At 37.1% G+C, this 23,651-nt stretch overlaps 1 protein-coding gene across 3 annotated transcripts in view; it reads left to right on the top strand.

The window, feature by feature from the left end:
* The first annotated feature begins 465 nt into the window (after nucleotides 1-465).
* The window catches only part of CEP128 (centrosomal protein 128), a 541,441-nt gene continuing 518,255 nt past the window's right edge, over nucleotides 466-23,651 (top strand). The window contains exons 1-3 of one of the 3 annotated variants that reach the window (XM_074235602.1): nucleotides 466-652; nucleotides 3,612-3,714; nucleotides 14,127-14,178. The gene's annotated coding sequence lies outside the window, so the exon portion shown is untranslated. The remainder of the gene's footprint in view (nucleotides 653-3,611; nucleotides 3,715-14,126; nucleotides 14,179-23,651) is intronic. The other 2 variants (XM_074235601.1, XM_074235600.1) reach the window with 2 other exon arrangements.

Genomic DNA, 23,651 nt, shown 5'->3' on the forward strand with positions numbered 1-23,651 from the left:
AAGATCTGATTGGTGGAAAAGAAAGTGTATGAGGGACATTAATACTTCACTAAATGCTGGCTATTAAAGGACCGATCTATCCTACGAACCACGGGGAGTGGCTGAAGACGGAATCTGGTGTTAAAGAGCTGGTGCACCGGTAAAAGACTTCCCGCGTCCGCCACGCCCCGCACACCACCTGTCGGTATTGCTCCGAGTAACGTCCCCGCTCGGGCTGCTGGCCCTTTAAACCAAAGGAGAAGGAGGGGGAAGGGGAAGAGCCGCCGCCCGGACAATAGCGAGACGCCCTACGAGGTCCTGGGAAGCGGGTACGGACTTCTAAGCTCCTTCCGGGAGAGCCGCCGGGCGGCTCCCCCGCAACCCTCCCTGGGACTTGCAGTCCATTTCCCCTCCCCCTCGCCTTCTCTCTGCGGCTGGCCCGCCGCCGCCTGCGGGGCGCACGGACTACATCTCCCAGAAGGCCATGGGGCAACTGCGGGTGGGCTCTGCCGCCGCCTCCCGGGCTGGGCGGCTAGTTCAAGTTGCCATAGCTGCGGAGTCTGGACGAGGGAAGAGTCCGTTGCGCCGGCCGCGTCCGGTCAGTTGCAGCTTTTGCTGGACCCGAGTCCGGGATGATTCGGCGCTGAGGGCCTCCGGCCCTCTCCTTTCTTAGGTAAGTGCCGCTCCCCTTCCCCACCGGCCTCCGGGCCCGGGTTCTCCAGGTACTGGCGCAGGTGGAGTCGGGGGGAGGGGGTCCTCGGGGCCGGCTGTCAACCGCATCACCCGGTTTGGTCGCAGCTTAGGGAAACGGCCGGGAATTTGTTGTTTAGACTCACCGAGGCAGACAGAGCGGTAGCCGCCGAGAACTGCGCCCTTGTCCTCGGTGACACCCTCAACGCCTATGCTGGTTCCCCTTCTGGGTGTCTCATTGCAAAAAAGGACTTGGCCCGGAGGAGGGCAAGAGGCAGCTGCTGCTGGCCCGGAGCCCCTGCCCTAGCAGGTTCGCTGGATGATTGCAGGCTTCGCCTCTTTTGAAGAACTGTTATGTCGAATAGATAGTGAACAAGTATTTGTGAAACGTCTGCTATGTGTTTGGCAATGTGGGGATATCTGGGGATAGAAAGAAAGACCAAAATAAACAAACAACCAAAACACCCAACGGCAGGTAAATGTGGTCTTTGCCCTGAAGGAGCTCAAGGGTTTGTTTGTTTTTTTGACGGGGGCAATCAAACGGGTTAAGTGACCTGCCGAAGGTCGCACAGATTGTAAGTAGCAAGAGTCTGAGAGCATATTTGAACTTGGGTCCACGACCGGTACTCTATCGGTCCCCAAAGAGCTCACATTCTAATGGAAGGGCTCAGTGTTTGAAAAAAGCTGTACCTATAAGATATACGGGTTCTCCCAAAAGGTTTAGTGCAGTCTTAATACTATTAAGACTAATCACAGTTGGGCTTCAGGTCCATTTAAAGCAAGATTAAAAAGATCTTGCCTTTGAAGGTTAAATTCAGTATAATTGGACACAACGTGGTGCTGTTTGTACGGTATTACCTTACGCTTAAAACCGGCCCTAAGACTTTTTCGACATCCTGTATGCTATGCCAGAGGTAGCTCTAGCAGTGGGAGGGGAGGATGAGCAGTAGAGAGGCATCAAGGATGGATTTCAAATGAAATCGAATTAGTGTTCTTTTTGGCTCCAGTAGGTAAAACTATACCTTTTTAAGATTTAGAGCCAAATGGGATCTTGGGGATCAAGGAACCTGAGACCCAGTTTGCCCAAGGTCACATATGTAGAATGTGTCAGATTTGATCCTTTTATTCTATAATCGGCACTCTTTTCATTACACCTCTTCTCATTATCCAAGTCCGTGGAATCTTTCCATGATACTGTGGAATCTTTCCATGATACCATGGAGATCTGGTTGAACATTGCAAAAATACTTCCAGGCTTAACGTAAGGAGAAGCTTCCCATAATTAGGATTTTCCAGAATGAAAATGAGTAATCTGGTGGTCATCAAGACCTCCCTGAGAATGTTATAGAAAATTTTCAGACATGTATTTTTAGGTGTAAGTATGTATGTATGTGTATTTGGGGAAGATTTCAGGCTCAATGGACTCTCCATTGAGAAAGTCACTGTGTAAGGCAAACACTTCCAGTATTTGGATGTGAAAGTCATCAGAATTGGGCTGTACATAAATATACATACATATATATATATATGTATATATATATATATATACACACACTATAGAAACAGCTAAATATTAATGGAGAAGACATTTATTTGAATTATTTTTCATTTTTCCAGAGGTGAGGGAAGGGAGGCATATTAGCTATATTATTGGATTTCATTTGACCAGTTGTTTCCTGAAAAGAAGTGTGAAAATTGTTGATTCTTTCTCTGAACTTATTTATTTTTTAGTCCCCAATTAGTGAACCTATAGTTTATATCATGAATGTATTAAGTGAATGAAATTTGCATGGGCTACATTTTTTGTCTTTTTGTAACCTAGGGTACCTCTAACCATTTGCCTTTTATTTTATTTTATTTTATTTTATTTTATTTTTTAGGATTTTGCAAGGCAAATAGGATTAAGTGGCTTGCCCAAGGCCACACAGCTAGGTAATTAATGAGTGTCTGAGGCAGGATTTGAACTCAGGTACTCCTGATTCCAGGGCTGGTGCTTTATCCACTGTGCCACCTAGCTGCCCCAGTTTGCCACCATTCCTCATTTCAGAATAGGTTGCAAATATGATTTTTTGATTTTTGTGCAGGCACCTTTCAGGGATATTGTATTAGACTTCTTGCTGATTTTAGTCCTAGAAATAAGCAATGTTAATTCAGTGAGAAATTAGAAAAGATTCATAGGTTGAGAAACCTACAATTAAGAAGGTCAGATTTAAGAGGAGTTAGATTTTGCTGATTTCAGGAAAAATAAAAAATTCGACCTGCAGTTCAGTATTGTATTTATTTCGTACACTGCTGGGAAGCATCTAGAACCAGTCATCTTATAAATATTTTTTTTTCACTTAAACCTGGGATGGAGTGGGGATGTATGGTTAGTTGGCAAAACTTTTATATTATTGAAGTGCATGATTTCAAGAATAAGTCAAGATCTCAAAATCAGAAGGATCATTCATATACATTTGCAGTATTGATTTTCTTTAAACACAAGATTGACATATAGTATAATGGTGCTGAATGTACCACTGTACTTTATGGATGTGCTACAGTAATTACTATATGATATTAAAGGAAACTGAACAGGCTGCAGATATTGCAAGTATGTATCATGAATGTGTAATTTGACCTAGGTACTTGTAGATAAACACTTACTGGCCAAACTGGTTGTGTACTTGTATGGTTTCAATATTCTTTCTGATCTTTGATTTTTCATTTTTAATAAATATTTATTATTTACATACTATATGCAAAAGCACTATGATAGGAACTGGTGAGGAGTAAGGGATGGGGAGGTTAGGAAATGTATGCATCTGTGAAGGAGATAAGGGTCCTACTCTCATGAAACTTATAATATGTCATGTATATTAAGAGAGTAAGCTAACTCTAGTTTATTATTTTAAAACATTCAAGTTATATTAGTCTTTACCTCTTGTTTTATTTATCTGTAGGTGGTTTGGGAAAAGTAAAGGGGCAGCCAAAATTCATCAAACATACTGAATAGGCTGTTTTCCCCGAAACCCCATGGTCCTGACGAAATGATAGAAAGTAAAGGTATGTTTATAAGGAAAGTACTGATCTCAGAGAACAGTAATGAATTTTGGGAGTTTGCCTTGTAAGTATGTTTTCTCTTTGAGTTTCTGAGATGTTTATTAATAACAAGACATGTATTTGAGAGAAAGCAGTAGAAAGTGAACCTTGGGAATACAATTATTTGAGCTTAAGAATAATTTTATTCACAGATGAGACTTGCTAAAAGAAAAATCTACTCCACAAAAATCCAGACCTTTAGAAATGAAACATTTTCCATAAAAAAGGATTATTTACTTTTCACTACTGTGCTTATTTGAACATTGGGTTTATATTACAGATATAATGGTATAGTGGAAAGAGTAATGGACTTGAAGTCAGGAAACAGGATCAGATCTTGTCTTAGATACTTTATAACCATGTGATCTTAGTTGTTACAACTTCTTGGTGCTTCAGACTCCTTTTTAGTAAAATGGGGATAAAACATGAACTATTTTGAGGAACATACTTTTATAAATCATGTCTTGGTAAATGTGTTATTTCTTAAAATATTACTTAACTTTTTAAGAATATAGCAAAAAAATTAAGCTATATGGATGTAAATGACTATCATTTCTCTCACTTATTTTCAAAAGCTCTCTTTGAGCTATTAGCACTATTAATCTTTAAATTCTCTTTGGGTATTATCCTTAAGATGAGTAAATGTGGAAAGAATTTGAGGTATTTATACAATGATTAAATTTAACATGAACCACAAACACAAGAACTTTAAATAGGAAATCTACTTTTGTCTAGGCTTATTGTGATACTTTTTTTTAAGTTGGTGATGATATAACTAGTAGTATAAAGTAGTATAAGGATATAGCCAGTAGTATGAAGGGGATTCAAATATACATAGACCATCTTTGGGCCTTTCTTATAATCCCATCTTTGAGGTTATATAGAAGACCCCAATCCTTCTGGCTCATGATGCTCATTAGCAGTTGTATTACACCTCTATCTAAGTTTCTCAAAGTCAACTCAAACTCAGCCATATCTATAAAGAAATGTAAAATATTTTCCCTGAAAACCTGCCTTTTCTTCAGTTTCCTTATTTTTGTCCATGACATCATCATCTTTCTCGTTGAATGTATTTACAACCTTAGAGTCATCCTCTACTCTTCACTCTCCTTCCACTAATTTATTAGTTTTCAATCTTGTCTATTCTACTTTATAGTATTTCTCACATCAATCTCCTTTTCTCTGGCCATGTGGCTACCATTCTAGTTAACATTCTCATCACCTTTCATCTTGATTATTGCCTCCAGATTGTTCTTCCCATTTCAGATATTTTTCTTTCCATTACATCCTCCATATAGCTACAGAATATTTTTCATAAGTAACTGATAAGACTCTGATATTCCCCCGTTCAAGAATCTTTAGTGGTTTCCTGTTATGCAATATAACGTAATCTCTTTAGTTTGACATTTGAATTCCTTTAGACTTAAGACAACCTTTAAATTTAGATGCAGACAATCTTTGTAGTTTATTTCACATAACATCCTTTTATGTACTCTGAGGTTCATGGGAGTAAAATGATTTGTTTAAGATCATACAATAAGATGCCAGAAGATAAATTTGAACCCAGATCCCTGGACTTTTAGTGTTCTTATATTGTACAACATTAACTTAACTAGATGTCCATTAGTAGGAACATCAATTCAACAAGCATTTATTATACATCCACTATGTCCGAGGCAGCATCGTGCACTGGAAAATGTACTGACTGTGTTGTACTGGGATTCAAATCCTGCTTCTGGCACTTTATTCTAGGGCTAATAATAATAACAATAATAATAATAATAATAGTAGTAGTAGTGACTAGCATTTTTATATAACATTTTAAGGTTTACAAAGAGCTTGATAAGCATTATATTATGTATTCTCTGTAGAACAAGCCTGGGAAGTAGATGCTATTGTTATCCTCATGTTATAGATGGGAAGTTGAGGTAGATAGTGATTAGTCCAGGGTCACAAAGCTAATAAGTTTCTAAGACTGGATTTGAATTTAGGTCTTCTTGATTTCAGATCTGATGCTCAATCTTACTAACCTACTTAACTTTTTTAATCTTCCTGGGTCCAAGTTTCCTTCTCTAAAAAATGAAATGTTTGTACTAGATGGCCTCTGAAATTTCTTCAGCTTTTGATTTGTGATCTTGTGTCCTATGCATTTTGTTAGGCATTGGCCACACAAAGCCAACAATTCCAAAGTTTCTCTCTTAAGTTCTACTGGATGGAAACAATGTGTACAAAGATAAGTCAATACAAAGTAATTGCAAAGTGATTTTGAGCAAGAGGAAGTGCTTACAATGTGAGGATCTGGAAAGACTGCAAAGAAGATGTATTATTTGAACTAGCCTAAAAATTTCACTAGGGAGGGAGTGATGAAGGAGAGCAGTCCATAGCCTGGGCAGTGACAGGGAGACAGGCATTGGAGTGTCATTAATAGGGAGCAGTAAACCATTCTGTTTGCTGGAATGGAAAATGTCAATAGAAATAACATCAGGAAAAACAGACTGAAGCTAGGTAGTAAAGGGCTTTTAGTGACTAACAGAAATAATTGGTGTTTGAACTAAGAGGCAGTAGGGAGCCACTCGAGCATTTAGAGTAGAGAGGAGTAAAATAGTCAGATTTTTGCTTTCAGATTATTTTTGGTAGCTGTGTAGAGAGAGAGAATTAGATAGGGATTAGGATGAATTGGAATAGATAAACTGAGGACCAGGGAAATTAAATACCCAAATAGGGTGTGTGAAACAAGGGGGAATGGTTGTATCCAAGAAAGGTTGATTCTACCTCTACAACAAGATTTGGCAATGGAATAGATATGGGGAGCAAGGGAGATGGAAGAATCAGAAATGAGACTAAGGATATAAAACTAATTTGATAGTTACCCAAAACAAAAATAGGAAAGTCAGGAAAAGAGGCTGATTTAGAAAGAAATATGAGTTCTATGGTGAGTATGTTTACACTGAGGTCCCTTTGGAATAAGTAAATAGAAATATCCATCAGACATTTGCCTCCCTATAAATGCATAAGGTTTCTGCATTTGGACCTTAGCATGTATATATTTGTGTTGTAGAGAAGTTATATTAAAATGCATTGCTGAACCATGCTTTTCTTAAGGAAATGCTTCATTGAGAAGGTATATTTAGGGGAGTGGAGCCAAGATGGCAACAGGAGAGGATCATCTCTTAGGTGCTCTCTCTCTGATATTTCCAAACTTATAAAAAAAGGACTCTAAATGAATTTTTGAGAGACAGAACCCACAGAGGGATCCAGTGGGGCAGTTCTCCAGCCCAAGTAACCTGGAAAAGAGCAGAAAGGCTCTGCTCCACAGGGTTAGAGTGAAGGCCAGAGTGAAGGAACTTCAGCTTCTCGGAGGCAGCCCCAGTGTGCTGGGAGCAACGGCTCACAGCAGTGGGGGCAATTTCCTGACCTACACCTCGGGGAGCACCAGGCACAACTTGGAGGACCAGCGGGGGACCTCTGCCAGAGCCAGTGTGTGAAGCCCAGCCCTCAGGACACTCAGCCAGCTGTGTGGCCAGCAGCCCAGATCCAGAAACTGGAAGCAGTTAGAGCTGGTAAGCAGGAGCCCTCAGGCATGAGTGTTGAGCCTAGGTAGGTGAGTGAAGAGAGACTTCTAAGGTCTGTCCTCTGTACCTGGAACAGGACTCTGGGCCTCTGACCACATTCAGATCCCCCCCCCCCCCCCCAGCCCCATGGCAGAGGGTGCGCTTATGGTCATTCACAGACTAGGAGGGAAGACAGAGCCTCACACATGGAGATCCTTGTGGGGGAGTATGTGTCCCAATAATACTCAAAAGCTCAGGAAGCACCCCCAAACCAGGCACAGGCTGGAGAAATGAGTAAGCAGAGAGGAAAAAAAGAGGAACACCATTGAGAAATACTTTGTCTATGATCCCAAGAAGCATCAAAATACTCAATTTGAAGTTGAGGAAGTACATGCTCCTGCATCTAAAGACTCCAAGAAAAACAGAAATTGGGCTCAGGCTATGACAGAGCTCAAAAAAGACTTTGAAAATCAAGTGAGGGAGATAGAAGAAAAATTGGGAAAAGAAATGAGAGAGATGCAGGAAAAACATGAATAAAAGTCAGCAACTTTGTTATGGAGATCCAAAAAAATGCTGAAGAAAATAACATGTTAAAAACCAGCATAGGTCAAATGGATAAAACAGTACAAAAAAGTTATTGAGGAGAAGAATGCTTTAAAAAGCAGAATTAGCCAGATGGAAAAAAGAGATAAGAAAGCTCTCTGAGGAAAACAAGTCCTTCAGATGTAGAATGGAACTGAAGGAGGCTGCTGATTTTATGACAAATCAAGACACATTATTTCAAAATGAAAAGAATGAAAAATTAGAAGAAAATGTGAGCCATTTCATTGGAAAAACAACTGATCTGGAAAACAAATTCAGGAAAGATAATTTAAAAATTACTGGAATACTTTAAAGTCATGATCAGGAAAAGAACCTTGACATCATTTTCAAAGAATTACTACAGAAAAATTGCCCTGATATCCTAGAAGCAGAGGGCAAAATAGAAATTGAGAGATTCTACTGATCTTCCCGAGGAAGAGATCCAAAAAAAAAAAAAAACAACCCCCAGGAATATTATAGTTAAGTTGCAGAACTAGCAAGTCAAAGAGAAAATATTACAAGCAGCCAGAAGGACACAATTCAAATATTGTGGAGCTGCAGTCAGAATCACAGAGGACTTAGCAGCAACTACATTAAAAGCTTGTAGGGCTTGGAATATAATATTCCAGAAGGCAAAAGAGTTTGGAATCCAACCGAGAATCAACTACCCAGCAAAACTGAACACCCTCTTTCAGGGAAAAAGATGGGACTTTCAGTGAACTAGGGGAATTTCAAATGTTCCTATTGGAATGGTCAGAGCTGAACAGAAAGTTTGATCTTCAAATACAGGACTCAGGTGAAGCATAGAGAATGGAGGAGAAGGGGAAACTATGAGGGACTTAATGATGATGAACTACAGTATTTCTACATAGAAAAATGATACTGAGAATACTCATGTGAACTTTCTCATTTAATAGAGCAAGTAGAAGGAGCTTTTAATAGATGAAGCACAGGAGAGAGCTGAATTAGAAGATACAATATAGTGTAAAAATCGAGTCAATGGCTAAAAGGGAAATGTAATGGGAGACAGAAAAAGGAGAGGTGGAATAGGCTAAGATATATCATATCATAAGATTTTTTTTATTACAGTGTGCTATTGCAATGATATGGGAGGAGGGAAGGCGAGGGGGAATGAGGGAACCTTCGCTATCATCAGAGGTGGCTAGGAGAGGAAACAGCATATATACTCAATGGGGTATAGACATCTAGAGTAACAAGGAGAGAAGGGGGATGGGGGAGAGGGGGGGATGTGAGTGATGGAGGAGAGGATGGTCCATGGGGGGAGAGTGGTCAGATATAACACATTTTTTTTTTTTTTTTACTTCTTGCAAGGGGCTGGGATTGGATGGCCTGTCCGGGACCATAGAACTGGGTGGATGCTGGGTCTAAGGGGTGGTATGTGGGCCTTTGGACCCAGGGCCAGGGATCTCGCTGCTGCACCACTCAGCTACCCTACAGCACATTTAAGAAGAGAGACAGGGTGAAAGGAGAGAGAAAATATAGTATATGGTAGTGGGGAAGTACGAATGGGGGGAGTTGCGATCGGCAATGGCAATGGTGGAAAAATATGGAAGTAGCTTTTGTGATGGGCTTATTATAAAGAATGTGATCCACCTGTGACAGAGCTGGAAGTGTCGGAACACAGACTGAAGCATATTTTTTATTATTATTGTTTTTTTGGGGGGGGTTTGCAGGGCAAATGGGGCTGGGTGGCTTGCCTGGGGCAACACAGCCAGGTGATTGTTGGGTGTCTGGGGCCAGATTTGGACCCAGGTGTTCCTGGCTCCAAGGCCCGTGGGTGTTCTGTCCACTGTGCCACCTGGCTGCCCATATTATTATTATTATTATTATTATTATTATTGTTGTTGTTGTTGTTGTTATTGTTATTTTCAATTTTAATTTTAATTTTTTTCTCTTTCATTTTCTTTATTGCTCATGCAGGCCTACATTTATTTTTTTGGGGGGAGGAGGTATTATGTTTACTTTTAAACAAGAATATTTTAGTAATGTATAAAAATCATTTGTAAAAAAAAAGAATAAAAAATAAAGAATAATCATAAAAAAGAGAAAGTATATTTATTTTCACATGCAAAAGATTGGATAACTGGTGGGAAGCTATACAGATTTGACCAAAACCTTAATGGTATGAGAATAAAGATGTTTGCCTTGATGGAGGAAAAGGCACATCTGTGACAGTATTGATGATAGGACCAGTTGGTAGAGTATTTGGCTAAATTATGATTGAAGGAATTACAGTGTAAATGAATAATAGAAGTGGTAGGGTAAATGCCAATGACTATATGTAATCAAATGGATCTATGATCCCATGAAATATTTATTAACTTCATTTATGACCCAGGACACAAATGATCAAGTATTTTTATTACTGTTGTAAAACTGAAGTCATTTCTTTTTTGAAAATTTATTTTTATTAAAGATATTATTTGAGTTTTACAATTTTCCCCCAATCTTGCTCCCCCCCCCCACAGATAGCACTCTGTCAGTCTTTATTTTGTTTCCATGTTGTACCTTGATCCAAATTGGGTGTGATGAGAGAGAAATCATATCCTTAAAGAGAAGAGAAGTCTAAAGAGGTAACAAAATCAGACAATAAGATATCTGGTTTTTTTTTTCCTAAATTAAAGTCCTTGTACTTTGTTCAAACACCACAGCTCCTTATCTGGATACAGATGGTACTCTCCTTTGCAGACAGCCCCAAATTGTTCCTGATTGTTGCACTGATGGAATGAGGCAGTCCTTCAGGGTTGAACATCACCCCCATGTTGCTGTTAGGGTATACAGTGTTCTGGTTCTGCTCATCTCACTCAGCATCAGTTCATGCAAATCCCTCCAGGCTTCCCTGAAATCCCATCCCTCCTGGTTTCTAATAGAACAATAGTATTCCATGACATACATATACCACAGTTTGCTAAGCCATTCCCCAACTGAAGGACATTTACTTGATTTCCAATTCTTTGCCACCACAAACAGGGCTGCTTTAAATATTTTAGTACAAGTAATGTTTTTACCCTTTTTTTTCATCTCTTCAGGATATAGACCCAGTAGTGGTATTGCTGGGTCAAAGGGTATGCACATTTTTGTTGCCCTTTGTGCATGGTTCCAAATAGCTCTCCAGAAGGATTGGATGAGTTCACAGCTCCACCAACACTGTAATAGTGCCCCAAATTTTCCACAACCCTTCCAACAATGATCATTATCCTTTCTGGTCATATTGGCCAATCTGAGAGGTGTGAGGTGGTACCTCAGAGAAGCTTTAATTTGCATTTCTCTAATAATTAATGATTTAGAGCATTTTTTTCATATGGCTATGGATTGCTTTGATCTCCTCATCTGTAAATTACCTTTGCATATCCTTTGACAATTTGTCAATTGGGGAATGGCTTTTTGTTTAAAAATATGACTCAGTTCTCTGTATATTTTAGAAATGAGTCCTTTGTCAGAATCATTAGTTGTAAAGATTATTTCCCAATTTACTACATTTCTTTTGATCTTGGTTACATTGGTTTTATCTGTGCAAAAGCTTTTTAATTTAATGTTATCAAAATCATCTAATTGATTTTTGGTTATGTTCTCTAACTCTTCCTTAGTCATAAACTGTTCCCCTTTCCATAGATCTGACAGGTGGACTAGTCATTGATCTTCTAATTTGCTTATAGTATTGTTTTTTATGTCTATGTCCTGTAACCATTTGGATCTTATCTTGGTAAAGGGTGTGAGGTTCTGGTCTAATCTAAGTTTCTTCCATACTAACTTCCAATTATCCCAGCAGTTTTTATCCAAGAGGGAGTTTTTATCCCAATGGCCAGACTCTTTGGGTTTATCAAACAGCAGATTACTATAATCATCTGCTTTTTACGTCTAGTCTATTCCACTGGTCCACCACTCTATTTCTTAGCCAATACCAAACAGTTTTGATGACTGATGCTTTATAATATAATTTTAGATCAGGTAGGGCTAAGCCACCTTCTTTTGCACTTTTTTTCATTAAGCTCCTGGCAATTCTTGACTTTTTATTTCTCCATATGAATTTACTTACAATTTTTTCTAACTCATTAAAGTAATTTTTTTGGAATTTTGATTGGTAGGGCACTTTAACAGTTTAGTTTTGGTAGAATTGTCATTTTTATTATATTAGCTCTACCTATCATGAGCAGTTGATATTTGCCCAGTTATTTAAATCTAATTTAATTTGTATGAGAATTGTTTTATAATTGTTTTCAAAAAGATTCTGAGTCTCTCTTGGCAAATAGACTCCCAAATATTTTATATTGTCTGAGGTTACTTTGGAAGGGGTTTCTTTCTAGCTCTTCCTGCTGTTTCTTGCTAGACATATATAGAAAAGTTGAGGATTTATGAGGGTTTATTTTATAACCTGCAACTTTGCTGAAATTGCTAATTGTTTCCAGTAGTTTTTTAGATGATTTCTTGGGATTCTCTAGGTAGACCATCATGTCATCTGCAAAGAGTGAGAGTTTTGTCTCTTCCTTCCCAATTCTAATTCTTTCAATTTCTTTTTTCTTCTCTAATTGCTGATGCTAACATTTCTAATACAGTATTGAATAGTAGTGGTTATAATGGGCACCCTTGTTTCACCCCTGATCTTATTGGGAATGCTTCTAGCCTCTCCCCATTGAATATAATGCTTGTCGATGGTTTTAGATAGATACTGCTAATTATTTTTAGGAACAGTCCATTTATTCCTACAATCTAGTGTTTTTAATAGGAATGGATGCTGTATTTTGTCAAAAGCTTTTTCAGCATCTATTGATATGATCATATAATTTCTGATTGGTTTGTTGTTGATATAATTGAGTATACTAACAGTTTTCCTAGTATTGAACCAACCCTGCATTCCTGGAATAAATCCTACTTGATCATAATGTATTATCCTAGTGATGACTTGTTGTAATCGTTTTGCTAAGATTTTATTTAGGATTTTTGCATCTATATTCATCAGGGAAATAGGTCTATAATTTTCTTTCTTTGTTTTATCTCTTCCTGGTTTAGGTAACAGTACCATATTGGTTTCATAGAAAGAGTTAGGCACATTTCCATCTTTCTCTATTTTTCCAAAGAATTTATATAGTATTGGAACCAATTGTTCCTTAAATGTTTGGTAGAATTCACTTGTGAATCCATCAGGCCCTGGAGATTTTGTTTTAGGGAGTTCAGTAATGGCTTGTTGAATTTCTTTTTCTGAGATAGGGTTGTTTAGGTAATCTCTTCTTCATTTATCCTGGGCAACTTATATTTTTTTAAATATTCATCCATTTCGCTTAGATTATCAAATTTATTGGCATAGAGTTGGGCAAAATAATTTTGAATTATTACTTTAATTTCCTTCTCATTGGTGGTGACTTCACCTTTTTCATTTATGATACTAGCTATTTGGTTTCTTCTTTCTTTTTTTTAATCATATTGACCAGAGGTTTATCAATTTTATTGGTTTTTTTCATAATACCAACTTTTGGTTTTATTTATTAATTCATTAGTTTTTTTGGTTTCTATTTTATTAATTTCTCCTTTAATTTTTAAAATTTCAAATTTAGTATTTTATTGGGGATTTTTGATTTTTTCATTCTCTAATTTTTTTAGCAGCATGTTTAGTTCATTGATTTCCTCTTTCTCCAATTTATTCATGTAAGCATTTAGAGCTATAATATATCCCCTGAGAGTCGCTTTGAATGAATCCCATAGGTTTTGGTATGTTGTTTCATTATTATCATTATCTAGGATAAAATGGTTAATACTTTCTATTATTTGTTTTTTGGTCCACTCATTTTTTGGGTTTTTTTTTTAGGTTTTTACAAGGCAAATGGGGTTAAGTGGCTTGCCCAACGCCACACAGCTAGGTAATTATTAAATGTCTGAGACCAGATTTGAACCCAGGTACTCCTGACTCCAAGGCCAGTGCTTTATCCACTATGCCACCTAGCCGCCCCCACTCATTTTTTAAAATGAGGTTATTCAGTGTCCAATTTGCTCTGGGTCTATATCTCCTTGGCCCAGTATTGCATATGACTTTTATTGCATTGTGATCTGAGAAAGATGTATTCACTATTTCTGCCTTTCTGCAGTTGATCATTAGGTTTTTATGTCCTAGTACATGGTCAGTTTTTGTATAAGTTCCATGTACTGCAGAGAAAAAGGTATATTCCTTTCTATCCCCATTCAGTTTCCTCCATAAGTCTACCATATCTAATTTTTCTTTTTTTTTTTTAGGTTTTTCCAAGGCAGATGGGGTTAAGTGGCTTGCCTAAGGCCACACAGCTAGGTAATTATTAAGTGTCTGAGACCGGATTTGAACCCAGGTACTTCTGACTCCAGGGCCAGTACTTTATCCACTGCGCCACCTAGCCGCCCCCCCATATCTAATTTTTCTAACAATCTATTTACCTCCTTAACTTCTTTCTTGTTTATTTTATGGTTCAATTTATCTAGATCTGATAGAGGGAGGTTGCGGTCTCCCACTAGTAGAGTTTTGCTGTCTATGTCTTCCTGTAGTTCTTTCAGCTTGTCCTCTATGAATTTGGGTGCAGTCCCACTGGGTGCATATGTATTTAATATTGAAATGACTTTATTGACTATGGTACCTTTTAGGAGGATAGTTTCCTTCCTTGTCTCTTTTAACACTATCTATTTTTGCTGCTGCTTTGTCTGAGATAAGGATTGCTACCCCTGCTTTTTTTTTTTTACTTCAGCTGAAGCAAAATATATTTTGCTCCAACCTTTTACCTTTACTCTATATGTATCTCTCTGCTTCAAATGAGTTTCTTGTAAGCAGCATATTGTAGGATTCTGGTTTTCAATCCACTCTGCTATTTTAAGGGAGAGTTCATCCCATTCACATTCAAGGTCATGATTACTAATTCTTTATTGCCCTCCGTGCTATCTTCCCTCCATTTGTATTTTTCCCCCTTTCTCCCCCCTTTATCCATATTCCCCAGTATTTGTTTCTAAATACCACCCCCTTCAGTGTGTTTGCCCTCCTGTATCACACCCTCCCCTTTCTTTCCCCTTTCCCCTTTCCCTTTTTCCCTTTTCCCCTTCCCTTCCTTTTGTTATTCCCCTTCCCCCCCCCACTCCCCTTCCCTTTCTCTGCTCCCCCTTTTCCCCTTTTAATACTTGAAAGCTTAGATGTTTTATAAGTTAACTGTGTATGTGTATGTTGACTTTAAGCCAAGTCTGATGAGAAGATTCAGGTGTTTCTGCTCTGCTCCCTTCTTCCCCCCTATTACCATACTTTTTTTGTACCTCTTAGTGTAATGAGATTTACCCTATTCCCTCCCCTCCCTCCTCCAGTCTCTTTCCTGTCTCCCCTTTTTAAGGAGGGAATGTTTTTTAGATCATTCTATCTAAGTCATAGAAAATTGTGAGTGTCTGTCCATTCTAATTCAGTGTATTCTATTGAATAGAGTCAAAATTCCTGGGAGTTATTAGGGTCTTTCTCCCAAGTAGGGTTAAAGCCAGTTACATCTATTTAGAAAGCAGTCTCATGGATAGGTCATGAATGTCCATCATTTCTGGCTAGGTATATTCTCTCTGTTAGAGTTACAATTCTCAAGATATATGAGAATCTTTTTTCCCCAATGCTAGGATATAGCCAGTTTCAACTTATTGGATTGCATTTTTTTTCCTTTTACCACCACTTTTTTTTTTTTACCTTTTCATGTGTCTCTTGAACTTCCTGTTTGATGTCCAAATTTTCTCTTTAGCTCTGGTCTTTTCTTCAGAAATTTTTGGAATTCTTCCATTTCGTTAAATGTCCATCTTTTTCCCTTGAAGAGAAGGCTAAGCTTTGCGGGAAAGTAGATTCTTGGCTGCATTCCAAGCTCCCTTGCTCTTCGAAATATCTCATTCCAGGCCCTTCGATCCCTTAATGTTGATGCAGCCAGGTCCTGCGTGATCCTTACTGTGGCTCCTTGATATTTAAATTGTTTCTTTCTGGCTGCTTGCAGGATTTTCTCTTTTATCTGATAGTTCTGGAGTTTGGCCACAACATTCCTTGGTGTTTTCTTTTTAGGATCTTTTTCCTGGTGGGGATCGATGTACTCTTTCAATAACTACTTTGTCCTCCGATTCCATGATATCAGGGCAGTTTTCCATCACTAGATCCTGTAATATTAAGTCCAGGCTTTTTTTTCTCTTCAATGTTTTCAGGAAGTCCTATAATTTTCAGGTTGCCCCTCCTCGATCTATTCTCGAGGTCAGTGGTTTTGTTGATGAGGTATTTTACATTTGCTTCTATTTTTTCTATTTTTTTGATTTTGTTTAACTGAATCTTGCTGTCTCATGGAGTCATTAGTTTCTGTAGACTCCATTCTTTTTTTAGGGGAGGAGTTTTCTTCATTAACCTTTTGCAACTCCTTTTCCAATTGGTCAATTCTACTTTTGAAAGAGCTTTCCATTTGACCAATTGATGTTTTGAGAGAATTAATTTCTTTTTGCATTTGCCCATTTGAAGATCTGAGAGATTTATTCTCATTTTGTATTTGTCCAATTTCTAAGGTTTTGTTTTCTTGTTGCAAGGTATTAATTGTCTCTCCCAAATTTTCCAGTTGATTTTTAAACTCCTTCCTTATTTCTTCAAGGAAGTCTTTGTGTGCTGAAGACCAGATTGTATTCTCCTCAGAGGTTCCAGGTCTCTCTGATTTAGGGTCTTTCCCTTCCAGGAATTTTTCTATGGATCCACCTTTCCACTGACCCTTCTTCATTTTGCTAAGACCTGAGTTGGGGAGGGGCTGGTTCCCTGGGCTTGGGATCACTAAAAGACTTTTAATCACTGGATGCAGTTTCTCTGACTGGCCAGTAGGAGGTGCTGCTTGCTTTCTCTGGAGTGTTTGTGATCTTGGCTGAGGCCTTCTCCCTTTCCTTGAATGGAGGAATTGGAGCTATTGAATTCTTTTGCTTTCAATCTGTGGTGGGCTTTACCCTGGCCTGAAGTCATTCCTCAGCTGGGCTGGTTCTTCTGCTTACACACCTGGGCCTGAGGCAGAAGTCGTTTGCATTTGTTTGTAAGGGAAGAAGTCTGAGTTGTAATGGGAGTCAGACCAGAGGGGCCCAGGGATGGTGTCAGAAGCCTTCTTGCTCTGGAACTCTCCCTCCAGCCCTGTCCAGGATCTCCCAGGGGACAGCTTCAACACCAGCACCTCTGCTCTCCTGCTGACTCACGCCCCCGCAGTCCAGCCCCACCGGTGATCCAGCAAGTCTGGCTCTTGGGCCCTCAGACTCCTGGTTCCAATTTAGCTGTTGATCTGGCTGATCCGGGGCTGATCCTCCTTCTGAGGCCAGACTCGCCCACCCAAGTTCTGCCAAAATTGCTGCTGAGACAAATCCTGAGATAGATGTTCTTTCTCCTGGCTTTTCTTTCTGGGTTTTGTGGGTCAGACTTCTTTTGTCAGGTTTGTTTCATGTGATAGATGGGGAAGAGATCAGGAGACTTTAGAACTGTGCCTGTCTTCTCTCTGCCATCTTGGCCAGAAGTATGAAGTCATTTCTTTTGGAAACAATTAGCTTAGAAAATTTTATCTAGGCCAAATGCTCAAAAGATGAGTTCATTTTAGAAACAAATACTTTTTGAATTTCTCCTAAGGGCAAAACACTTTGATAACCTCTCTGGGAGACATACAATGTCAAAGTAGTTATCCTTTTAAAAAATTACAGCAACAGAATACATGAACACAAATAATCATAATACAAGGTATTACATAGTTTTGATATATTAGATGAGTTATATGAAAAAAGTATAGCAGTTCACAGAAAGGAGTCCTGTAAGACTTTAAGTTCATTTTTGACTGAGGCAATCTGATAAGGCTTCATAAAGAAGCTGGCATTTGAGCAATGCTTTGAAGGATCAATAGGATTTCATAAATAGTGATTCCAGGCATACAGAATAATGGAGGTATGGAATAGAAGAATAGAGATATAAAGGTATTGCTTTCTAGAATGGTCAGTGAATTAGATTGTCTAGATTGTAAGATTAATGGGGCCTGGATTGTGAAGAGCTTTGAATATCCAGTTGAGGGGATTGGACTTTATTTTGTAGACTGCAAGGACCCTAATTACAAAATGAAGTGAGCAGAACCAAGAGAACAATTTAAACAAGGTCAGAATCATTGTGTAGGAAAAATCCATCTTAAGAACTCTGATTATAGCAGTCGCTGACTATGTCCCCAGAAGACATATGATAAAGCATGTTACTCACATCCTTATAGAGAGGTATTAGATAGAAGGTGCAGAAATAGATCTATATTTTTAGCTATGGTTATTGTGTGGTTTTTGTTTTGCTTGACAATGCTTTTTAAAATTTTTCCTTCTTTTCATTTTAAATTGGGAATAGGCTATGAGAGAGACTAGCAACAGTGATGCCAAAAAATGGATTTTGGCAGAATCTCTGCTTTTCCTATTTTTATAATAATATATAGTATATCAGTTAAAAAAATCAAAAGAGAATAGTAAGAAGTTCAGAAGGAAACAGAAACAAGCAGGACAGGTTTGGAAGTAATGTGTAGTATTTTTTGTACATTTTAAAATAGTAGGTGGTATAAAATGGTTTATAGTTTCATTTAAAATCCTGTTTTTGTTCTCTGTATATGAAAATAGAACTTTTGCTGATTAATTAATAATTAATAATAATAATAATAAAATAATTTAAAAAGTAAATTCAAAGAGTCTAGATATTTTAATCTTAAGTAATTGATGAATCAGAAAGAATAAATTTTAGAAACAATAGATAATTTATCAAAGCAAAGTACACCATAAAAATCATATGTGAAAAAATTTGAAGGCCCACCAAAGCAGTTCTCAGTGGAAAATTTATATCTCTAAGTAGTTTCTTTTTCTTTTTTTTATTTTTACAAGGCAGTGGGGTTAAGTGACTTGCCCAAGATCACACAACTAGACAATTATCAAGTGTCTAAGATCAGATTTGAACATGGATCCTCCTGACTCCAGGGCTGGTGCTCTATCTAGTGCACCACCTAGTTGCCCTCTCTAAGCAATTTCAATAACCAAAAAAGAAAAAAAAGACAGATCAGTGAATTGATAATACAACTAAAAAACCCAAAGCAAAAGTTTAAAAGCAACAAGCAAAAAGTTCTAATTAATACAAAAGTAGATGTTCTGGTAAATAAAGAGATAAAAAAAATATGATTTTGAATTGATAAGTAAAAGAAATTGATTTTTGAAAAAACAAATCAAATTGATAAATTTTAATTACTTTGATTAAAAAGAGAAAACAAATTATCACTATCAAAAATGTCAAAAGGAAAAATAAAGAAATATGAAGAAATGATTAGAAATTATTTTGTTCATTTATGTGTATTAAAATAGAGAAGAACATATGAAATGAAAGAATATTTTAAAAATATAAAATACTTAGAATAATCAGAGAAATAGAAAATGAAACCCTGTTTTGTATGTATGTTCCAGGCCATTTAGATCTAGTTAAAGTACATTAAAGGTTTGAAGAATCTTAATATGTCATTATCAAAGATAGAAAGAAAGGATTCTGCCAAATTCCTTTTTCTTTTTTGAAAAAAGTATTGTCTTTATACCTTAACCAGAGAGAGGCAAAACAGAGAAAGAAAACTATAGACCAGAAATGTTTAACTCAAGGATGACAAAACTTTTTCCTGATTAAAGTATAATTCAGAAATATTTCACAAAATAAAAATAATATTAGATTATGTTAATTTGTGACTTTCTCAGACCAAATGTTTCAGCAGGAATCCTTTTCTATTAGAATTTAACACCATTGTTATAAATTATTATCCTAAATTAACAATAGTGTAAATATGCAGGAAAAAGAGGCTATAGCAATGTAATGGAAAAATTATCTACTAAGACCAGGCTGAACTTGCACCACAAATCTAGTATTGGTTCAACTATAAACATAAACCATATTGAAGGGCTCTTTTGGGGAGAGGAGTAACAGTTATGGAGAACTATTAATGGTGATGTCCATCAGTTCAAATTTCTTTACATGCATCTCTGCTCATATTTATCATTTCTTATTCTATTTTGGTTATATGCCACACTTTCAAAAATCCCTAGTGGATGGGTGCCTGCTTAATTCTGATTCTTTGCACCAAAAAAGAAAAAAAGATGCTAAAATAATTTGGTATATATGTAGACAAGAAAAAAATTATTTGTATAAAATTTTTTTGAACAGCACTATTTGTTTTTTTAAAGATTTATTTATTTTGAGTTTCACAATTTTCCCCCTAATCTTACTTCCCTCCCCCACCCCTCACAGAATGCAATTTTCCAGTCTTTACATTGTTTCCATGGTACACATTGATCCAAATTGAATGTGATGAGAGAGAAACCATATCCGTAAGGAAGAAACATGAAGCATAACAGATAGCAAGATCAGACAATAACATATCAGTTTTTTTCTAAATTAAAGGTAATAGTCCTTGGTCTTTGTTCAAACTCCTCAATTCTTTTTCTGGATACTGATGGTATTCTCCATTGCAGACAATCCCAAATTGTCCCTGATTGTTGCACTGATGGAATGAGCAAGTCCATCAAGGTTGATCATCACCCCCATGTTGCTGTTAAGGGTGTACAATGTTTTTCTGGTTCTTCTCATTTCACTCACCATCATTTCATGCAAATCCCTCCAGGCTTCCCTGAATTCCCATCCCTCCTGTTTTCTAATAGAACAATAGTGTTTCATGCATACATATACCACAGTTTGCTAAGACATTCCCCAATTGGAGGATATTTACTTGATTTCCAATTCTTTGCCACCACAAACATGGCTGCTGTGAATATTTTTGTACAAGTGATATTTTTGCCCTTTTTTTATCATCTCTTCAGGGTATAGGCCCAGTAGTGGTATTGCTGGCTCAAAGGGTATGCACATTTTTGTTGCCCTTTGGGCATATGAACAGCACTATTTGTAATAGCATAAACTTTAAACACTTAAGTGTTTATTTGTTGGATATTGACTGAACAAATTAAGGTAATTGAACTTAATAGAATATTATTGTACCGTAGGAAACTAAGAATGTGAGTAATGCAGAGAAATATGAGAAAATGTATTTAAATAATGGTAAATTAAAGGAGAACCAAAAGAACATATGCACTGATTGCAATAGTGTAGCCAAAGACAACTACAGCAATAATTCATACTAAATATGTAAAAATGTAAAAGCATTGGGGAAAATCACAACATCAAGATCAACATAAATCTTGATATGTTATTAGTGGTTAGATTTCTAATATTTAAATATAATTTTATTCATTGCAATGTATTTTTTGAGATTAATGGTTTCAAGATAGATTTAGAAAGTAAAAGAGTAATTACTTAACTCAGACTGTCTCAACCTTTCTGAATTATTACTCTCTTGTTTGTATAAAACTTATCTATGATAGATTAGCTTCTAATTGTTTAAAAATGGCATCTGAGAATAAATTGCTTTTCTTCCATATAAATGTGTGTCATTATAATTGATCCAATCTAATGATTTTTTAGCTTAGAACATAAAAGAAGTTGATTTGAGTTCATCAGATGGAGATCACTGTTAGTTCTGAGACAAAATTTGATGATAATCTCATTTTCTCTGGTCACTGTGATCAGGGTTATGTGGATATTAGAGTTAAGTTCTTAGAAATTCATTATTTGAACTGGAGGATATATGTCATCTCTGTAAAATTAATTTAGAGTATAGCAGTATTTATGACATTAAAATACAAATCTCTTCAGCAGTTGAACAAAATTTTCTTTTAGCATTTTGTTGTATGTTTGCCTTTAATCCCTGGAATTTCCCAAAAGACCCTAGAAAACTTAGAAATGAGTGACCTTGGAATGCATGCCATTTTCCTAAACTTTATAAGTTGTTTCATTCTTCTATTATCATCCATCTTTCTTTCTTTCTTGTTTTCCTTTTTCCTTTCCTTTCCTTTCCTTTCCTTTCCTTTCCTTTCCTTTCCTTTCCTTTCCTTTCCTTTCCTTTCCTTTCCTTTCCTTTCCTTTCCTTTCCTTTCCTTTCCTTTCCTTTCCTTTCCTTTCCTTTCCTTTCCTTTCCTTTCCTTTCCTTTCCTTTCCTTTCCTTTCCTTTCCTTTCCTTTCCTTTCCTTTCCTTTCCTTTCCTTTCCTTTCCTTTCCTTTCCTTTTTCCTTGCCCTGCCCTTCCCCCTTCCCCTTTCCCCTTTCCTTTTCCCTTTCCTCTTTCCCCTTCCCTTTCTCTTCTCTTTCCCCTTTTCCTTTCCCTTTACTTCCCTTCCCTTCTCCCTTTTTCCCTTTTCCTCTCTCCCTCCTTCCCTCCTCCCTCCCTTTTCTTCCTCCCTCCCTTCCTCTTTCTACTTTTCCCCCTCAATTTGTATAGTTGACATGATTTTAAAATTATGTAAAAAATCCTAATCTCATATAATCATTCTCACTAAAGATAATAATAAAATAATAAAAATTTAATTCTTTTTGTAATGGAATGGATTTTTTTTATTATTAGATCTCTTTGGTATATTAAGTGATGATTTGTTTTGAGTCTTTTCTCCTTCCTCCCTGCCTATCTCCTTTTCGAGGGTTTAGATAAAAGTATGAAATTCTCCAATTAGGTACTAATTTCATGATTTATTAAGAGAATAAAGGAACTGGTGAAGTTGAATTCATGTAGCAAAGGGCAGCAGTAAATATCTTTTTATGGAAAATATGGTCATGTTGCCTTGCCTTGTTTATGATGAGTTTAGGTAAAGGGATCACATAGATTGTAGTGAATTGAAGTTCATTTTAAACCATTGCAGAGAATGAAGTAGAGTCTAAAAAATTTTACATGAGATTCTAAATCAGGTCAATTCATTACCTGATACTCTGGGAATTCAGTATAAAGGTGGACAAGCAAGAGGATAGAAAGAAATTTTAGAAATTGTTTGGTTTGTAGGAAATACTGCAATGGACCTGTGATCTCAATGAAGTGGGTATTCCCTTCTGCTATGCAGACTGTAACCCATCTGTGTCCATCCATTCTAGGCAACTCTAGCCCAGGTCCCATAGATACATACAGACATACACTATTTAGCTAGGGTCTTCTTTGCATTATCTTGACATTGATATTGTTATTTTTTAGTTTTTAGTTTTTTTGCAAGGCAGATGGGGTTAAGTGGCTTGCCCAAGGCCACACAGCTAGGTAATTAGATTAAGTGTCTGAGGGCAGATTTGAACTCAGGTATTCCTGACTCCAGGGCGGGTACTCTATCCACTGTGCCACCTAGCTGCCCGACATTTGATATTATTAAGAGTATCAGTAGAGTTGTCTGTTGATCATACATCATTCTTGCCATGTGATCAGTCTATTTTCTAATCATCTCTGTTTTTGATGTCCTATACTGCTTCTCATTTGTAATTCCTTGGTTGTAATATGTTGAATTCTGCTCATTATTACAGTCTATTGGGGAAATATCATGAGATAATCAATAGAGGGAAGGCACTGGCATTAATGGGAATTAGGAGAGGCTTCCTGTTGAAAAAAGATTTTATCTGGGGCTTAAAATAAATCCAGAATTTGAAGATGAAGAGGGAGGGTAGTTAAAAATGCCTGAAATTGAAGATATTTTTGTACAAGAAGACCAGTGTCATTAGATTGTAAAGAACTTAGAAGAGAGTAGAGTGAAAGAATACTGGAAGGAGGGGACCAGGTTGTGAAAGATTTTGAATGACAAAGAAAATTTTATAATCATATTTACATTTTTTGCTAAATCTGAAAATATGTTTTATTCTGTATCTTGAGTCCTTTACCTCTCT

Source organism: Macrotis lagotis, chromosome 4 (genome assembly GCF_037893015.1).
Source record: "Macrotis lagotis isolate mMagLag1 chromosome 4, bilby.v1.9.chrom.fasta, whole genome shotgun sequence".
Classification (NCBI taxonomy): domain Eukaryota; kingdom Metazoa; phylum Chordata; class Mammalia; order Peramelemorphia; family Peramelidae; genus Macrotis; species Macrotis lagotis.